This window comes from Dipodomys merriami, unplaced genomic scaffold (genome assembly GCF_024711535.1).
Source record: "Dipodomys merriami isolate MVZ:Mamm:240054 unplaced genomic scaffold, mDipMer1.0.p SCAF_1, whole genome shotgun sequence".
NCBI lineage: Eukaryota > Metazoa > Chordata > Mammalia > Rodentia > Heteromyidae > Dipodomys > Dipodomys merriami.
This window is the reverse complement of record NW_027202270.1, coordinates 52,776,463-52,795,693: the sequence shown is the minus strand read 5'-3', so window position 1 is coordinate 52,795,693 and position 19,231 is coordinate 52,776,463. Positions and strand designations below refer to the sequence as shown.

General features: G+C 34.2%; 1 protein-coding gene and 1 non-coding gene across 13 annotated transcripts in view; one reads left to right on the top strand and one right to left on the bottom strand.

The window, feature by feature from the left end:
* Window positions 1-19,231, top strand: part of Slc4a10 (solute carrier family 4 member 10) — a 446,328-nt gene that overhangs the window by 285,560 nt on the left and 141,537 nt on the right. The gene's annotated exons all lie outside the window — the stretch shown is intronic.
* Window positions 17,654-17,755, bottom strand: LOC138834804 (U6 spliceosomal RNA). Its single transcript, XR_011374265.1, has one exon. It is a non-coding gene; the product is annotated as a U6 spliceosomal RNA (small nuclear RNA).

The window sequence follows — 19,231 nt, the reverse complement described above, 5'->3', positions numbered from 1 at the left end:
TTTCTATTAGCACTACCTTCCACAGTTTGTTTTCCAGGTTTCCAAACATCTGAGACTTAAGTGTGTTCATTATTTCATAACAGAAGTTAATAGCATAAGAGTAGTGTTCTGAAGGTGACATTGTGAAGTAATCATTATAAATTAAATGAGGTACTGTAGGTAACATGATGTTTTGAAGTATATTTGCATCGTAGATAATTTTTTTGAATTTGAAAAAAAATCTTTTATTTTCAAAAAAGCTTAAAATCTGTAACCTTTTCTTTTCTTATTTTATTTATTTATTTATTTATTTATTTATTTATTTATTTATTTATTTATTTATTTATTTGTGAGAATACCATACAGAGGAGTTACAATTCCATGGGCAAGATAACGAGCACATTTCTTATCAAGCATTGTTGCATCCTCTTTATTTCCCCTTCCTATCCCTTCCCATACTCCTCCCCTCCCCCTACCGATCCTCCCACACCCCCCACCAAAGTTGTCAAGTTACTTGTACATCTCATTGTTGCAATGGGTCCACCTGTATCCCTAGTTAAAGGATTTTTTTCTTCCCCTCCACAAATTATACCTACAACAAAAACAGTGAAAGTATGGGTTATACTGTGAGGGAGGGACATACAAAGCAACATAGAAATCATCTTATAAATATAATAGAAACAATTGCATGAAAGGAAAAAAAAACAAAGAAAACATTTGAATACTTATCTTAGGGTTCATTCCCCTAACATCAACTTATCTGACCTTTTCTACTTGACTCAGACATATACTAGTTATTGCAAATAAGGGAAACCATGGAACCTATGTTTCCTTGAGCCTGGCTTACAACATCTAAAATATACCTGGAACTTAAAAAATTAAATCCCCCCAAAACAAATCTTCAAAGAAACAACTGCCCAATAGATACGTGGGCTAAAGACTTAAAGAGAAATTTCTCTTAAGAGGCAAGAAGGATGGCCAAAAGACACATGAAGAAATGCTCAACCTCTCTAGCCATAAAAGAAATGCAAATCAAAACAACATTGAGATAACACCTCACCCCAGTTAGAATGGCTACAATCAAGAACTCTAATAACAACAGATGCTGGAGGGGATGTGGACAGAAGGGAACCTTCCTGCATTGTTGGTGGGACTGTAAACTTGTTCAACCACTTTGGAAAGCAGTATGGAGGTTCCTCAAAAGACTCCACATAGAGCTCCCCTATGATCCGGCAATCCCACTTTTGGGCATTTACTCAAATGATCACAAACAAGACCACACTAAAGCTACCAGCACGACTATGTTTATTGCAGCATTATTTACCATAGCTAAGATACGGAAGCAACCCAGATGTCCCTCAGTAGATGAATGGATCAAGAAAAAGTGGTATATTTATACAATGGAATTCTATGCCTCCATCAGAAAGAATGACATTGCCCCATTTGTTAGGAAATGGAAAGCATCGTAGAATAATTAAATTTTGCTAAATCATATTTGCTTTACCTCATAAGGGTTTTTTTTTTGTAGTGAAAACAATGTGAGTTGGCTTTGCATTTTTCCATACTTTATTATGTAATTAACCATACTCACCACACTGTGCAATAGATCTCTCTTTTGGAGAGAAAAATGGAGCTGTAAAGCTATTTTTAAATTTTTATTAGCACAAATTAATTATATAAAAGAATGGTTTTATTATGATATATAGTGTAATTGGTCATATTAACCCCAATCACCCTTTTTTTAATTTTTTGTGAACATACTGTACAGAGGGGTTACAATTACATGGGCAGGATAATGCGTACATTTCTTATCAAGCATTGCAGCCTCCTCCTTTGTTTACCCTTCACATCTCTTCCCAGCCTCCCCCCCCCAATTTCCCCCAACCCCCCCCCCCCACCAAAGTTGTAAAGTTCGTTTTTGACATGACAACTTGTACTTCTCATAGTTGCAACGGGTCCACCTGTATCCTTAAACGACTTGTTTTCCCCATCTCCTCCACAAATTATACCGACAGCAAATATAGTGAAAGCAGGGGTTATACTGTGGGAGAGGGACATACAAAGCAACAAAGAAATAATCTTATAAATGTGTTAGAAACAAATGCATGAAAGAAAAAAACCATTAAAATACATATCTAAGGGTTCATTTTCCTCACATCACATTATCTGACCTTTTCTGCTTGACTCATACATATACTAGATATTGCAAATAAGGGAAACCATGGGACCTATGTTTCTTTGGGCTTGGCTTACTTCACTTAATATAATTTTTTCCAAGCCTTTCCATTTCCTAACAAATGGGGCAATGTCATTCTTTCTGATGGAGGCATAGAATTCCATTGTGTATATATACCACAATTTCTTGATCCATTCATCTACAGAGGGGCATCTGGGTTGGTTCCATATCTTAGCTATGGTAAATAATGCTGCAATAAACATAGTTGCCCAATCACCCTTTTTGTCCCCATCCCTTCTCTTACTGGATATGTCCCTCCCAAGTAGTCCCCCTTGTACTCACAAATTTTTCTTTTAATTTTTAAGTTTTAAATTTTGTTTTAGTTTTCTTTTTTTGCAGTACTGAGCTTTGAACTCAGGGTTATGTTTGTAGCTTTACTGTTTCCTTGTTTGTAATCTTTTGGGTAAATGCCCAGGAATGGAGTTACTGTATTATAGAGTAGTTCTATGTTTACATTTTTGAGGAATATCCCTACTTTTTTCTAGAGTAGTTGAACAAGTTTACATTTCTACCAACAGTGTAGTAGGGTTCTCTTTTGACTGTATCCTTATAGGTTTGTTTCCAAGATAATGGCCATAAAGAGAAATACAAATCAAAACTACATTGAGATTTCATTTCTCTCCAGTTAGAATGGCCGTGCCTTTTATATTTTAATTTAAATTCTGCATATGACAGAAACCATGTGATATTTATCTTTCTTACTTTGGCTTATTTCAGTTAACGTTATGATGTCCAGTTCCACCCATTTTCTTCCAAATGACGTAGTTTTATATTTCTTTATCACTGAACAATAATCTATTGTACATTTATAACATATTTTCTTTACCCATTCATTCATTGATAAGAACCTCAGTTGATTTCACCACTTGGTTATTGTCAATAGTGCCATAATAAATCTGAGACTGTAAATATCAATGTTTCATGCTTACTGATTCATTTGGGTATATAATGTGAATGATATAGTTGGACTGTAGGATAATTCTATTTTTAGTTTTCTGGGAACCTTTGTAGTGATTTCCACAGTGGCTAATCTAAGTTGCATTTTCACCAACAATACCCAGTATCCTTGTTACCAGTGGGTTTTTTGTTTGTTTTGTTTCCTTGATGATTCCAACTGGGATGAAATGCAATCTCAATGTAGTTCTAATTTTCATTTCTGCTATGGCTAAGGATGTTGAACATTCTTCATGTATTTGTTTGCCATTTGTACTTCTTTGGAGAACCATCTCATTACTGGCTAATTTGGTGGTGGATTGTTGGTTAGTTGGATTTTGAGATTTTAAAACATGCATTCTAGATATTAATCCTCTGAATGGTTGGCAAAGATTTTCTCCCATTCTGTAGATACATTTTTCCTCTGATAATTGCTTTCTTTGTTGTACAGAAGTATTTTTACTTTGATGCAATCCCTTTGGACAGATCTTGCTATTAATTACTGATTTACTGTATGCCTTATATTCAGAAAGTCATTGCTCTTCTTTTATCTTAATTTCCCCTATGTTTTGTTCTAATAGTTTCAAAGATTTAGGTTTCACATTAAGGTATTGGATCTATTTTGAACTGATTCTTTTTTTTTTTAACTCCTTCTTCCTCCTCTTCCTCCTCTTCTTCTTCCTCCTCTTCCTCCTCTTCCTCCTCCTCCTCCTCCTCCTCTTCCTCCTCTTCCTCCTCCTCCTCCTCCTCCTCCTCCTCCTCCTCCTCCTTCTTCTTCTTCCAAGTACATTTCTTATCAAGCATTGTTGCCTCCTCTTTGTTTCCCCTTCCCATCCCTTCCACTACTTCCCCCTCCTCCCACCCAGAACTCCCTCCACCCCCCACCAAATTTGTAAAGTTCGTTTTTCGACATAACGACTTCTACATATCATTGTTGCAATGGGTCCACCTGTATCCCTATTTAAGCAATTTGTTTTTTCCCTTCCCCTGGACAAATTATACCAACATCATATACAGTGACAGCATGGGTTATACCATGGGGGAGGGACATACAAAGCAACATAGAAATCATCTTATAAATATGTTAGAAATAATTGCATGAAAGAAAAAAAAAACATTTGAATACTTATCTTGTTATATTAAGTGAAGTAAGCCAGGCCCAAAGAAACATAGGTCCCATGGTTTCCCTTATTTGCAATAACTAGTATATGTCTGAGTCAAGTAGAAAAGGTCAGATAAGGTGATATTAGGGGAATGAACCCTAAGATAAGTATTCAAATGAACTGATTCTTTAATGGCATGAATAATAAGGATCTAGTTTCAATCTTTTATATGTGGATATCCAGTTTTCTCAGGACTATTTGTTAAAGATGTTGTCTTCTTTCTGGCAATGTATTTGGAAACTGCTGAAAATCATATGGCTGCAGTTGAGTGGGTGTATTTCCAGATCTTCTAGTCTATTCCTGTGGTGTGTGTGTGTGTGTGTGTGTGTGTGTGTGTGTGTGCGTGTGTGTGTGTGTGTGTGTGTTAGTACCATACAATTTTTATTACTGTGGCTCTGTAGTATATATAGCATGAAACCAGAAGTTGTGAACCTTCAGCATTGCTCATTTTGATCGGGATTGCTTTAGCTATTCTCTCTCTCTTTCTCTCATTTCCCTCTTCTCTCTTCATTCTCACCCTCCCTTGCTCCCTCTCTCTTTCCTCCTCTGGGTGTGTGTTCTTTCTATGAATGATAGGATTATTTGTATAGTTCTGTGAGGAATTTTGGTGGATGTTGATGAAGATGGCATTAGATCTATAGATCACTTTTAGTAGTGTGTCCATTTCTACAATTCCACAATATTAATACTACCAATTCATGAACATGAACAGTCTTCTAGTGTCTTCAATATGTTTTTTTCAGTGTTTTATAGTTGGTAGTTCAAAATATAAAGTTCAACTTCCGTGTATTTGTACAGTTTTTATAGTTTCTCTAGTTCTTGATTTCTAACTTTATTCCATTATGATAAAAGGAGTTATTTCACTGAATATTGTGGCTCAAGACTATAATCCTAGTTATACAGTGTGAGGAGATTGAAGATTGTGGTTTGAAAAGTACAAGTGTAATGGTCGAGTGTGGATGTGGGCTCCTGTCATCACGACTATCAGAGAGTCATAACAGCTGTGCATATCTTTGTCTTCCTCAGTGACATGGGAAACATGTATAGGAGAATTGCAGCCTATTACAGCCTGGGTAGAAAACAGAACTTACCTAAAAACTAACCAATATAAAAAAGGACCTTGAAGCATGACTTAAGTGGTAGAGCCCTGAGTTCAGTCCTTAGTACTTAAAAACTGAGGAGGGGTATTTGAATCTATGAGACAGTTGACATCTTTTAACAGGAGAGTTAAGATCATTTACATTTTTACATTTAGGGTTATTATCAAGAGGTATTTGCCAATTCCTATAATTATTTTCATTGTTTTTCTCTATTGATTTAAGTTCCACTTGTTCTTTTCTCTTTCTTTTTCATTTTGGGTGTTTTCTTTTCTACTGAGCTGAGTATGTTTGATTTTTCTCCTCCAGTTCTTATATCTTCATTTATATCTCTCATAAAATTTATACTTTTCTGAACTCTTGGGTTTGATTATAGTTTTTTCTCATAGTGTGTAATAATCATTGGAGTATTTTTTACAACCTGGCTTAGTGATTATAGATTGCTTTACTTCGTGTTTGTATTGTTTCTCCATTGATTTTGAAGTATAACTATGTTGCATATAGTAATCTTGTTTGGATGTTATTACTTTCTAGGCTTGAAATATATCATTCCCTGTTTTCCTGGCTCTTAGGGTTTATGCTGAAAGGTCTGATGTAATTTTGATGTTTTACTTTTAATTAAGTTGGCATTTTTCTCTTACAGTTTTTAATAGTCTATTCTTTTGTTGGCATTTTGTCTATACTGTGAAATAATGACTTTCTTCTCTAGTTAGTTTTAGATTCTACATGTCTTCTAAACGTAGATTTTCACATCTTTCTCTAAATTTGGGATATATGCTGCTCTAACTTTATTGAGTAGGTTTTCTGTGCTTTTAGTCTGCATTCAGTTGCTTCTTTTACCCCATGTATTCTTAGATTTGCTGTAAATAATGTTACAGCATTCTTGAAAGTTGTGTTCATGTAATTTTTATTGCTGTTTGAATGTAATACATCCTTGACTTCATTTTCAATCCTTGATATTATTTCTTTTGCTAGACCTAGTATATTAGTAGAGATTTCCATGATTTTCTAAAATTTTATTATATTTTCATTTTTAACATTTCTTATTTTCTTCCAGAATCTCATTTTTCTTGGTAAATTTCTCACTTACATTCTTTTTTTTTTCTTACCCAAGTCCTGAATTGACTTCCTTCCTTACTTCATTCATCTGTTTGAATCCTCTATGAAGTCATTGATCATTTTATATAAGCTAGGTTTTTAAATCTTTTTCTGGTATTGCCATTATCATTTTTGGATTTTCTCATTATTATGTTGCCTTGTGTTTTCATAGTGAGATTTGTACCTCAGACTCTGCACTGTAGTTTTGATGAAGCATTTGTTTTTAGTGTTCCTCTTAAACGCAGTTTATACTTCCAAACCTGAGTTGTTCTGTCTATAACAGCTTTCTTGAACTTATTTATGCTATTTAAATGAAATTTTGTACCCTTTGACTTTTATCCTAACCACCTTAGCCTCGCTCTTAAATTTTATGCATTTTCTTCTTTCTATTTTCCTCAAACAGTTTACTGCAGAACTGTTTGAAGCATGGTGAAAAGTTTAGACCTTTTCCCTGCCCTTCTATTTCTTTTCTACTATCTAGTGAGTTTTAGTGGAGAGATAATGAAGGAAGTCAATATGCTTGAAATCATGATGAGAAGAACATAAAATTTAAATTTTCTGCTTACAAAATAAGCTTTGGTCTGGTCTCGGGGGTAGGAAAGATTATGAATGTTCTTTACTTTTATCATTTTCATACTGTTTCTAAATTACTGTAGGTGCGCTTGTAATAATTATGCCACAGATTTCTTGGCAAAAGTAGTTCTAATTTTTGGCTAAATTATTTTAAATCATCCCTATTTTTCCTTTGTATAAGTCAATTTGTTTGTGACAATATTAAACTATCATCATTTAATTAGATGACAATACTGAAAAAAGGCATTTTTGGTAGCTTAGCTACTAATCCAACTCTATCGTGATAACAACACTATAACAACAATGAAGTCAATAATTATATCGATCATAAAAATAAAGTTCAGGTTACAAACTTGAAGCATTATTTGGATGTGAATAACTTATTTTTCCTATTGTTACTAATTTTCTCTTAATGCTATTTCACTAATTTTCTCTTAAGCTTTTCAATCTGCATTCTATCTATTAAAAGACTGTATACTTATGACACATGGTAGCTGTACTGAGCCTTTTTGAATTCTCCATTGCTTTAAAAATATAAATATGAATTTATTTTCAGATCTCTCTTTCATCTTCTTCCCTTTGTTTCCTCTCTTCTCAGAGGATGTCTTCCTTGATATTTTGTTCTGTTTTATCCACTGATTTTTCTGATACCTCCTCAAGTTTCTAGATTTTTTTAAGTTAAAATACTTTTAATTGTTATAAAATTATTAAAATAAATTTAATTATAAAAAATCCAAGAACTATAAGAAACTAATGTAATTATGATAAAATTCCATCACCCAAAACAATTACTACCAATCTTCTGAATAAAACAAGAGAGTTAATATTATGACCATAACATTGATTTAATTATGTATTGTCAACAAACACATAGTTCTAATTAGATTATGTATAAATGGGATTATGTCTCCTGTTTTATCTTGTGAACTCATCTCTTTATAGTTGAAAACCCTGACATCTTTCCATGTTAATCATGCAGATCTCATCCACTGCAGTTGCTACATAGCATTTCATGGCATGTTCACCTTGTTTTTTGTTGTTGTTGTTTTGGCGGGGGGCAGTCGTGGGGTCTGAACTCTGCGCCTGAGCATTGTCCCTCAGCTTTTCAGCTTAAGGCTAGCCCTCTACCACTTGAGCCACAGCACCACTTCCGGCTTTTTTTTCTGCTTATGTGGTGCTGAGGACTCGAACCCAGGGCCTCATGCATGCGAGACAAGCGCTCTACCACTGAGCCAACTTCCCAGCCCTCTCCTTGTTGTTTTAAGCAGTCCCTTATTAATGAACATTTTGCTTCTTTTTCATTTTTCCTATTTAAACTCAATTGCTAAAGACCTTACATATTCATCTGTGTATATTGGTAATCTTTCTAGTATAAATTCTCAGGAAAGTTACTCAATCAAATGTTTTGAAGTTAAAATGCTAGCATACACAAAAATACAATGCAAGACAGGATTGTATAGTTATGGTGGGGGTGTGTGTGTACTAGAGGAAGTGGGAGGGTGAATTGAGAAAGAAGGAGGATGACTATGGTCAAAACACTTTAGGTACATGTGTGAAAATGGAACCGTGAATGTTGTTGAGATTGAATTGGGAAGAGGGACAGGAGGAAGAATGACAAGAGTAAGCCTAGTCATGGTACACTGTAGGTATGTATAGACATGGTCAAAATGAAAGCATCTTGAACAACTGATTGATACTAATAAACCTGTAAAACTAAAGGTGAACTGTTACTACAAATTTTATACCTTCATCTAGAATGATTGTACCTTTGTGCAATCCTATTAGCATAATATGAGAATTTCTATTTATTTCTTCTAACTTTTGTGTATGTGTACATGTGCAATTACTGGGGCTTAAATGTAGGGCCTCACACTGTTGCTTGGATTTTGACGTTTTAGTGCTTGAGCCACCATTTCAGTCCAGTGTTTTTTCAGGTTAATTGGAGAAAGATTCTCCTAGACTTTTCTGACCTATCTGTCCTAAAATCTTTTGTTGAAAACAGATGTGAGTATGTCAGAGCTTCCAATATCGTTTTGTGTCCAGTGATGTTTCTAGGATCTTATGCAGTTTGGCAAAGACAAGTTGTTGGTCTATACACAAGTGCCAACCACCCTATTGCTGTCATTGGCAACTCTGGACACTGGCACTGTGAACACATCTCTGCCATTACATTGTGCTTCTACTCCCAGAGGCAATGCTGCCATCTTAGTTCAGGACAGAGATCGCATTAATAGCACTAGTTCTGTCATTGTTTGCCTTTTCTAGTACCCTCAGCTTCTAACCTTACTCAGGTGATTGTATACAATTTGTTATTCTTATCATGCTGATCAGATAGGATCAATCCTTGTTGATTCTTCATTCCTGTTCAATTGTTTTTCTTTGAGCTCTTTGTCATGAGAGAGCATCTCTGTTGTTTGCCAATTGTTTTCTAATCAGAATCATTTTCTTCTGTATCTTTCACTACTCTGTTTTATATGCTTCCATTTTTGTAATTTCTTTCTTTTTTTACCCAATAAATTTTATTACTTAATCCTTGTTGCATAACAAGTTATCCCTAAATTTGTTGGTTTCAAATAGCAACCATACTACATTGATAGTAATTCTTTAGATGATCAATTTGAATAGGACTCAGCTACTAAGTACTGATAGCTGGCTTCTGCACCTAACAATCAGTTTCTAATTTGGGAGGTCAGCTGATTCTTATTTGTAAATACCTGTATAATAATGCCAATGGCTTTTATTTTTGTTTAAGATATTTTAATGGTTTTATCCCTACAATTTCATAGTGTAATTCTACCAAGCTTTCTCATGGAAAACTCATGTTCCTTCTCAACAAACTCCCTAGTTTTTCCAAGTAAGCCCTTCAGTCCTTAAATACCATGATTCTCAGTGTGAGCCCTTTCTATAGGTGTATACATTTTTTCATGTAACTATAATACAAAATTAAATATGGAAAGAGTTTACAGTTTTACATATTTGCTTATTTTCTTTTTTTAATTGTGAAAATACCATACAGAGGGGTTATAGTTACATCAGCAAGGTAATAAGTGCATTTCTTATCAAGCATTGTTGCCCCCTCCTTTGTTTCCCCTTACCATTCCTTCCCATCTTCAATGTGACTAACGTTTTTAGAAATCATAATTTAATTAGAATGCTATTAAGTGTGAAGGTAAATTCTACTTTTCTTTTTCTTTCATTTTCTACATTATTTTAGGATATTTGATCTAATCTATTCCTCAAATCTTTGTGCTTATTAAAATGTATGCCTTGTCAGGCACTGATGGCTCACACATTTAATTTTAGCTATGTAGGAGGCTGAGATCTGAGGATCACGGTTTGAAGTCAGACTGTGTAGGATAGTTTATGTCTCTAATTAATCACCAAAAAGCTGAAAATGGTGCTGTTGCTCAAGCAAGGGTAGAATGCTAGCCTTGAGCACAAAAGCTCAGGGACGGTGCCTATGCCCTGAGTTCAAGCCCCAGAACCAGCACACACACACACAATGTATACCTTGGTTTTCATTCCTGCTTAAACATGGACTTCACAAAGAGTTCTCTTCTGTTTTTGCTCACTTGAATTCCTTTTTGTATATTGCCCAATGTGCATCTTATGATCCAAAATCATTAATTGTTAAGCTAACTCAAACATATATTCTTTATTGAACTTTCACTTCATTCTAAGGCTATTCCTGATCTTGTATTTTTAAAATTTTAAACTCTTACGAATTTTTACATCATTAAATGTCAGGTATGATACAGTAACATTTGCTTAATTACAAATGGAACATGTAATGCTTTTTATTTGCATTCCAATTTGTATTATTGGTAGTGGTTTTATTGTTGGACATGAATCTTTAATATTGGGATGATTATCTTTTTTAAGTACAAGAAATTATGAACAGTTTTTTTTTGGGTCCGGTCGTGGGGCCTGAACTCTGGGCCTCGGCACTGTCCCTCAGATCTTCAGCTCAAGGCTAGCATTCTACCACTTGAGCCACAGCGCCACTTCTGGCTTTTTTCTTTTTACTTATTTGGTGCTGAGGAATTGAACCCAGGGCCTCATGCATGCAAGGCAAGCGCTCTACCACTGAGCCACCTTCCCAGCCCCAATTATAAACATTTCTTATTGTCCAGTTTTTTGATTGCTTAGAACTCTAGACTGTCTAAGCATAATTAACATCCAACATTAAGCTATTTCCAACTAACACAAACTAAAAATCCTCATGTCTTCTTTCAAAAATTTAAGAAAAACCCACATTATTATGATTCATTCACTTACTGAAGAAATATTGAGTATTAGATTTAAAATAATTGTTTTCATTAGCATATATTACTAAAAAGATTTCATTATCATGTTTCTGTATATATTTATATGTATTACTTTGATTGTGTTCACTTCTATCTATTACCTTTTTATTCTGCTTCTGTTTCCACCTCTTCTCTTGCCTTCTGCTTCCTCAATATTTTCCCTTTCACATTTATGACCTTCTCTCTTCTCCCCAGCTTTTACAAATGAGAGAAAACTGGAAATATTTATTTTCATGGAATTGATTTTTTTCACTAAACATGAGAATGTCCAACACATGATATATTTTTATTCTTCTTTATTGGCTTAGTAAAAGTTCATTTTTTGTGTGTATATATATAATTGCATGTATGTATAATATTGTAACATGTATATATACACATAAGGTGGCATGTGTATATATGATGTGGCATATGTATGTGTGTACATATATATACATACATATATATGATGCATTTTCTTTATTGATTCATCAATTAATGGGTACCTGGACCCGTTGCATAGTTTGGCTATTATAAACATACTCTTAAGGTATAATGTTAGTTCAGTTGCTGTGTTTTATTTGACGAACAATAAAACTTCTTACAAAGACAGTATTTCTGAAAACCTGCAAAAATACTTTTGAAACTTGCATCTTAGATTGCCTCTTTGGATTGCCTTTTCTGGAATTCTATTTTTTTTTTACCTAGCATAGTAAGAAATAGACATTTTGTTTTATAATGACTATAGGGGAAAATAAATGGGACTATCACTGATATAATGCTATACTTTCTTCTAGTCAAATAACACAACACTGAGCAGTGCAGGATCCTGTAATACTTAGTTCCTGTATACACATCCTTACTCATACCTTCTTGGGCTCGTTTTCATTTTCTGTATTGCTCACTCTCCTCAGAGAATTCCTATGGGACTAATAACTCTGGTATATTGTGATTAATGATACCTTCTTGTGTTCTCTGATTCTGTTAGAGTCTCCATGGAATTAAAAATCACATGTTTATTTATTTGAATGTATTTGACCTTTTTCCCAAGACTGACTAATCTAAATGGCTATAGTGACTCAGTAATTATGCACCAGCTGTAGTATATTCATTCTGTGGAATAAACAAAGTGTTCTCTTAGAGAGTAGATTGTATAACCCTCTTCAAGCCAGATAAATAAAAGAGAGTATTTTATACATAGTCATTATTAATCATAATTACTCAATGCATCTCTTTCATCATTATGTTTTATAAATATTGAAATGGCATGACCATCAACACATCAAGAATTATTTCAGAGGAGTAGAGAGTGTGGCTCAAGTGGTAGAGTGCCTACCTAGCAGGCACAAATACTGAATTTAAGCTCTAGTACTGTCTAAATATTTAAAAAAGTTTTATTGCTGATACTTATAGTTAAAATATGTAGAATAATTCTGAATCTGCTCAACATGATAATATCCATACAACTTCAACAATCCAGGATTTGTTAATACTATTTGTGCTCAGAAATCAACATTATCCTTTGTTTTTGATATATTTCCTGTAGAGAACTTGGTTTTTTTTTAGCTGACATCTGATCTGTATTTGGAAAAAAACCCAAACAACAACAACAACAACAATAACAACAAATGACTCTGAGGTTTCTCTGGTACTTCACATCTTCCCTAATCCCTAGCTTTATTCTAAATGCATTTACTTTTTCAGAATTCCTTATGACTTTTATGTAAACTTCTGAAGACCAGAATTTGCCTTCTAACAGATACTCTTTAGGGAAAAGCTTTGCTTAACTGTTCAAAGGTTTACTTGAAGAGGGCACAAAATCTCATTTTTAGTTCTGAGCTTAAGTTATAGTGATGGTTTTAAAGCCAGATAAATTCTGAAAAAATTCTGGTCTTGTATTTATCTGCTTTTTAATAGCAGTATTTGATGCTTAGTAGTGTTTTAAAAATGTGTTCATATCTAAATTATTTCCTCCTTTTCGCATGTGTGGTATTAGAGATTGAAATTGGGGCCTCCAGATTGCTAGGTATACACACTCTGTCTCTAGCCCTTTCAAAATTAAGTTATTTTTCAGACAGGTTCTCATTTTTTTCTTATGCTACTCAGAGACCATGATCCTCCCGTCTATGCTTCCTGTGTAGATGCCATTGCAGACATACACTAGTATGCTCAGATTATTTATTGAGGTAGGTATCTCACTAACTTTTAGCCCATGATATCCCTAAACTATGACCCCAGGAATCTTTCATTCCTGAGTAGATGGGATTACATGCATGAGTAACCATACCAGGCTGGTTTTATATTTTTAACTTACTTTTTAAAAATTGTGACATAAAGTCAACTCTTTCTGAAAATTTTGATCAAATTTAGATATATCTGTTTGAAAGTATTCCCTCTTCTAACTAAAACTTTATGCTTAGAAAATAAATTTTGTTTACTGTATAATGTTAGAAAGTAATTCAGACTGGAGTTAATATTTGTCAAACTATATCAGAACAATGACACCATTCTTTTCCTGAATTCCTGGTCTATCAGGATGAAAACTTCAATTTTGGATATAATGTAGTAGAAAAAAAATTGATGGTAATTCTAATCTAGAAATATTGACGTGATTCCCTAGTTCTTTAAGCAGGTATTACAACAGAAAGGAGTTAATATAGGGAGAAGCAGGACACAATGAAACTGGACAGAAAAGTGTATGCCTTTTTTTATTTCATCAATCCAGTGAAGGTTAGCTCAGTGAGAGAAAAGGGGACTTAATATTTATAATTGTCAACCATGGAACTGATACTGTGTTCAACATTTTACATGTTATATTATTGTATATAATCCCTGTAGAAAGTCTCCTAAATCAAGTGGTAAGCTGTAAACATGTGTAGATTTTTATTTTGCCAGGAAACAAATATTTGCATTTTAGGGCAGAAGCAAACTACTATAATGAGCATAGTATAGCTGCCTTTCTCTTCATGAAAGAGCAATAGTACTTCAGGAAAGAAGGTAATAGTTGTGCTCACAGAAGAAACCCTGGAAATGAGGGTCTGGGAAGTTGTACAGGAACCACTGAAGAATTCTTGTCTTGCCCCCTGAGAGAGGGTGAGAGACCACATCACATCGTGGAAAACAGTCTTCCTAGAGAAAAGAAGGCTGAGCTCTCCGGTTTAAACCCTCTGGAATGTAAAGCAGTAGCTCTAGGCTCTGTTCTATTTGGAAATGCGAGTCGCACTAGGCAAGAAAGTCTCCCTCTAGTCAGTCAGCTTTTAACTTGGAGGCCAGTTTTTCCTTCCTCTAGATATCCCCAACCTTGCAGAAACAAGAAAAAATAATTTCTCTACAATTCCACAGACATGAATTGAGACAGTTTTGGTACTGTTGCTACAAATTTTGTTATCATTAGCTGTATTTCCACCCCTTTATCAAGGTGTTTAATGGTGTAGGATATTATGCCTATACTGGATGTCTTTACTTAATCATCATCTTTATACAAAAGAGTTACTTAATAAATGTTTATAGACTACCAAAAACTATCAAGCACTATTTCAGAATTCTCTGACTCATTAACTTTACAAACTGTTTGAGAAAAAAATAGAAACTAAACACTAAGCATAATGAATTATGTAGAGTTGAAGTGCCATATAAAAGTAGAAGAGCACGAGGACCATACTCAGAGAAGATAGGGTATAACATGAAATGTATACTCCACTGAGGAGGTAAACTATTCCTGAAGATTTGTAGGAGGTGAGGGATTAGCCAAGTATTAAGACTATTTCAGGAAGTGAAAAAAGACAAAGTCCGTAAGAGGAAATAATTGCAGCAAGAAAGCCAAAGTGGTGGGAAGGAAGCCAGCAACACAATAATTACCTCAATAAGGGAACAAGCCATGAAGAGGCCATACATGTCTGATCCTGCAAAAGGGATAAAGGTATAATATGCAATGCTGTGTTTGCTGTGTTGATTTTATTCTTCCCATTATAGTTGTTTACTTATACTGCTTTTTATATATATTTTTCTTCTATACAGTATTGTTCATCATTTTAAAATGTTTTGTGTTTTCATATTCCACTTGCTCTTCATCTTTTCTTACCTTCTCTCTTGTTATAGTTTTGTCCTTCACTATATTTGATCATTCTATGGTAAAATCACACCATGTCCTATGTCCCCCTACCCTTCACACCTCCTTTTAGCTGTAAATGGGAATGTACAGTGTGTAATCACAGAGGCAGTAGTAATTTTGGCAGGTTGCCGCTCTACCTTGAAGGAAGAAAGTTTCTGCCAGAAAGGAATTACAGGAGAGCAGGCAGTCTTCCAGGTTTGGAAGGACAGTATTCTTTCCAAGAGATGCTAACTTTGCCACCTATGCTTTCAACACTTTCTTCTTCAGCATTTGAGAGGTGAAGATGGTTACTTCCCTAAACTCCCTGAGCTCTGATGAGCTTCTTAAGCTCCAAGGAGAGTTGAATAGATTCAACTTGAAATACAACTTAGCTTTTTAAAACCTTTTGTTTTATGAATTATAAAAAACACTTTCTGAATAAAGTAAGCACTAATAGTTTTGCTTTATAGCTAAACCAAGTAGCTTAGAAAGACAAAGTGATTTTTTTCAAGGTTGCATAAATATAAATGGCAGAGATAAGATCTAAATATATTTTAAGTTAAACTTGGAGATCCTTCTGCTAGTCACTGCTGTGTAATTTCCCTCATAATATAACTTAACATTATAAGTAAAATACTAAACAAGAGCAGAAATAGTCCTGAAAATTGCTGTTGTTGAAAAGCACTGACTCTTTACTTAGGCCTATAAGTTAATTAAAATAGCATAAAATTGTTGCTTCTCTGTCTTCATTTTGTATCTGTATTCTTTACTCTCTGTCTCTCCTTTGCAAAAACCTTCATATCCAGCAAGAAGAGGACAGATGGATAGCTTTTCTTTACAATGATAGCTAAAACTATCTATCCGTATACAAAGCAACAGCAGAGTAAGGTAGGACAGACCACCCAACCAAATGAGGACAATTACCTAAAATGATGAGTTTGCACTCTGTTGTAGGAGTAATCATCTCACATTGCTTCACTCAAGTGATCATAGAGGTGATCACTGTCCTGCAAGCCCTTGCAGAACTTGAACTGGGATAAGGGTCTGTCAGATTTGGGCCTGTTAACTATGTATACCTTTCACACTTGCTTCAATTTTTTTCTCTATTTAAACCTAATATGGATAAGCTGATAAACTGATGTGTACACGTTGCTTCCTGTGGTATACCCATACTGTGATAATCTCCTTTCTCTGCTTTTCACCACTTCTTGTCTCTTTATTTGGTACATTTGAGTGAATGGCTGGACCTGACATATGGAAACCGGTAGTTAGATTTGTAGCCCCAATCTCTAGTTACAGAATATTCATAGCTTTGGCTAAGAATTGAATCTTTGAACTTTATATGCATTTTAATGTTCTGTAATGTTATTTGAACTAATTGCTTTTTCACTTGCCTATAAGTATCCACACAGGAAAGAAATGTGAACACAGAAACTATTTTCAGCCTCAAATCTTTTTTGAAGATTGATTTACAATTATTTTCATATTTATAAGATTAAGGTTCATTATTGAAAAAATATATATACATACATTATCATATTTTCTTCCAGCATTAAAAATATGCTACTCATTTTTAATCTTACTAGAATTTGGAAGTATTTGGCTCTGCTTTTCAAAAATAAATATTACAGAATTTAAGTAGAAAGATAGCCACTGATGAAGTCAAATTTATTATGATATATTTGATATATTTTCAAAGGAACTCTGTTAAAATAATACTCATTGAGTATGTAAAAGTATCATATTAATGGCATGTCTTCTGAAAGTTAGTATGACTAAACATGTTTCAGTTGAGACTTTCCTGGCTGTGCTAATCATTCCAAGGCTGCAATGACAAAGCACCATAGACAGGGTGACTTAAATTAAGTCTTCTCATCTTTCTGGAGATGAAGAGTCTACCTTTAAGAGTGACAGGGTAGTTTTGATTTTGAGGTCTTTTCTCCTGGTTGAGAGACAGTAGTCATCTTACTTTGTCTTCACATTACTTCACTGTGTTGCCTGTGCTTAGAGACAAAGTGATTGAAGGGTTCTTTAATGTCTCTTAATACTAGTTGTAATGCCACTTAACCTTAAGTGCATCCATGAAGGCCCTATTGCTTAGTGTAGGACCGTCAAGGATGGGAATTCAACATGTGTGACAGGCATCCAGTTCATCATGCTGCAGTTATAGCACTTAACTTTTTTTTCTGTTTAAATATAAAAATATGGAATGCTTCATGAATTTGTGTGTCATCCTTACGCAGGGGCCATCCTGATCTGTATTGCTCCAATTTTAGTCTAGGTGCTGCTGAAGTGAGCACTATAGCACTTTACTATTTGCAATTGACAAAGGAAGACTGTTTTGAACTAATATATTAATATTTTCTTAAGAGAATCTTCCCATGTAATCCTTTTTCATATATAATGCTTACCTATGTCCCCATTTTGTCTCATTTTTCTTCCTTATAAGATAAATTTGTCTATTGTTATTCAATGTTATGAATAGTTATGAGATTTGACTTAATACATTTTTATTATTTTTAAAATTTATTTTAGTTTATTATAAAGGTGATGTAAAGCTATATAAGTAAGGTAATGAGTACATTTCTTTCATTTTTCTCCCACTTTCCCTTCCCCTAATTTACTCCCCCCAAGTTGTAAAGTTCATTTCCAACATATTGTCTTTTGAGTATCACTGTTGCATTGGTTCACCCTTTGTCCTTTGTCTTACCACTTTGTTATTCTTCACTTTCCCAAATCAGATAAATGTATATATAATAAACAGGGAACCAAAATCAACACAGTGACAACGTGAATAAACCAAAGGGGAAGAAAGAAAAAAGGAATAACTTCACACAGTACATTAAAACAAAAAGCAAAAAACAAAAAGAACTCGTTTCCATATCTTGTAGTTCACTTCAATTCACATCATTTTATATGGTCATGTATAGATAGTTATTGAGCTATTGTCACAATAGCTAGGACTATCCTCGACATATACTAATTATTACATTTTATTTTTATAGAGCAGATTTAAATTTACAAAAAATATACAGAAAGCAAATGGGATTTGTTCCTTTAAAGCAGAGACATGTTAGAGATGATCTTTCTGTCATGTGAGGTTACAGAAGAAGGTGAACCAAGAGGAAGCAGATTAACACCAAGGTTTCAGACTTTTCAGCCTCCAAAACTGAGAAATAGATTTCTGCTGTTAAAGCCACCAGTGTATTGCTTTTTATTGTAGTTACCCAAGTGAAAAGAAAATAATTAAGTTGCAAAATGAGAAAAGATAAGAACAAACATCTCACCAAAGGAGATAACGCAGATGGTAGATAAAAATATGAAATGATGCTTGCACATACAGGTTCTTAATGATATTCGGAGAGGTACCTGCTCTGAAGGCTTTAACTGCCCGCTGAGGCCCAGCCTCACTCCTACCTTTCTACTTTCTCTGAATCTGCCTCACTCACCTGGGGGGACCTCCACTTTCTTGAAGTTTTCTTTACTTTGTCAGACTTCATTTTTTTCCCCATCCTAGATTCTAGCTGAAATCTTTACTATGATACCATTATTTCTTGGATCACATCATCCTTATTCATCTCAAATGCCCCGGAAGGAAACATCAGATGTGAGAATTCCAAGATTTTTAAGGATGAGAAATCACATACAGAGATGCCATTTGTGAGACAAAAATAGATTTAGGAGACAGGCTGGACAAAATGGCAGAGGCCAGAAATTGCTTGAATATTAAAATATTTGGATGTTTTATTCAGACAAAATATTTAGAAAAATAAAAT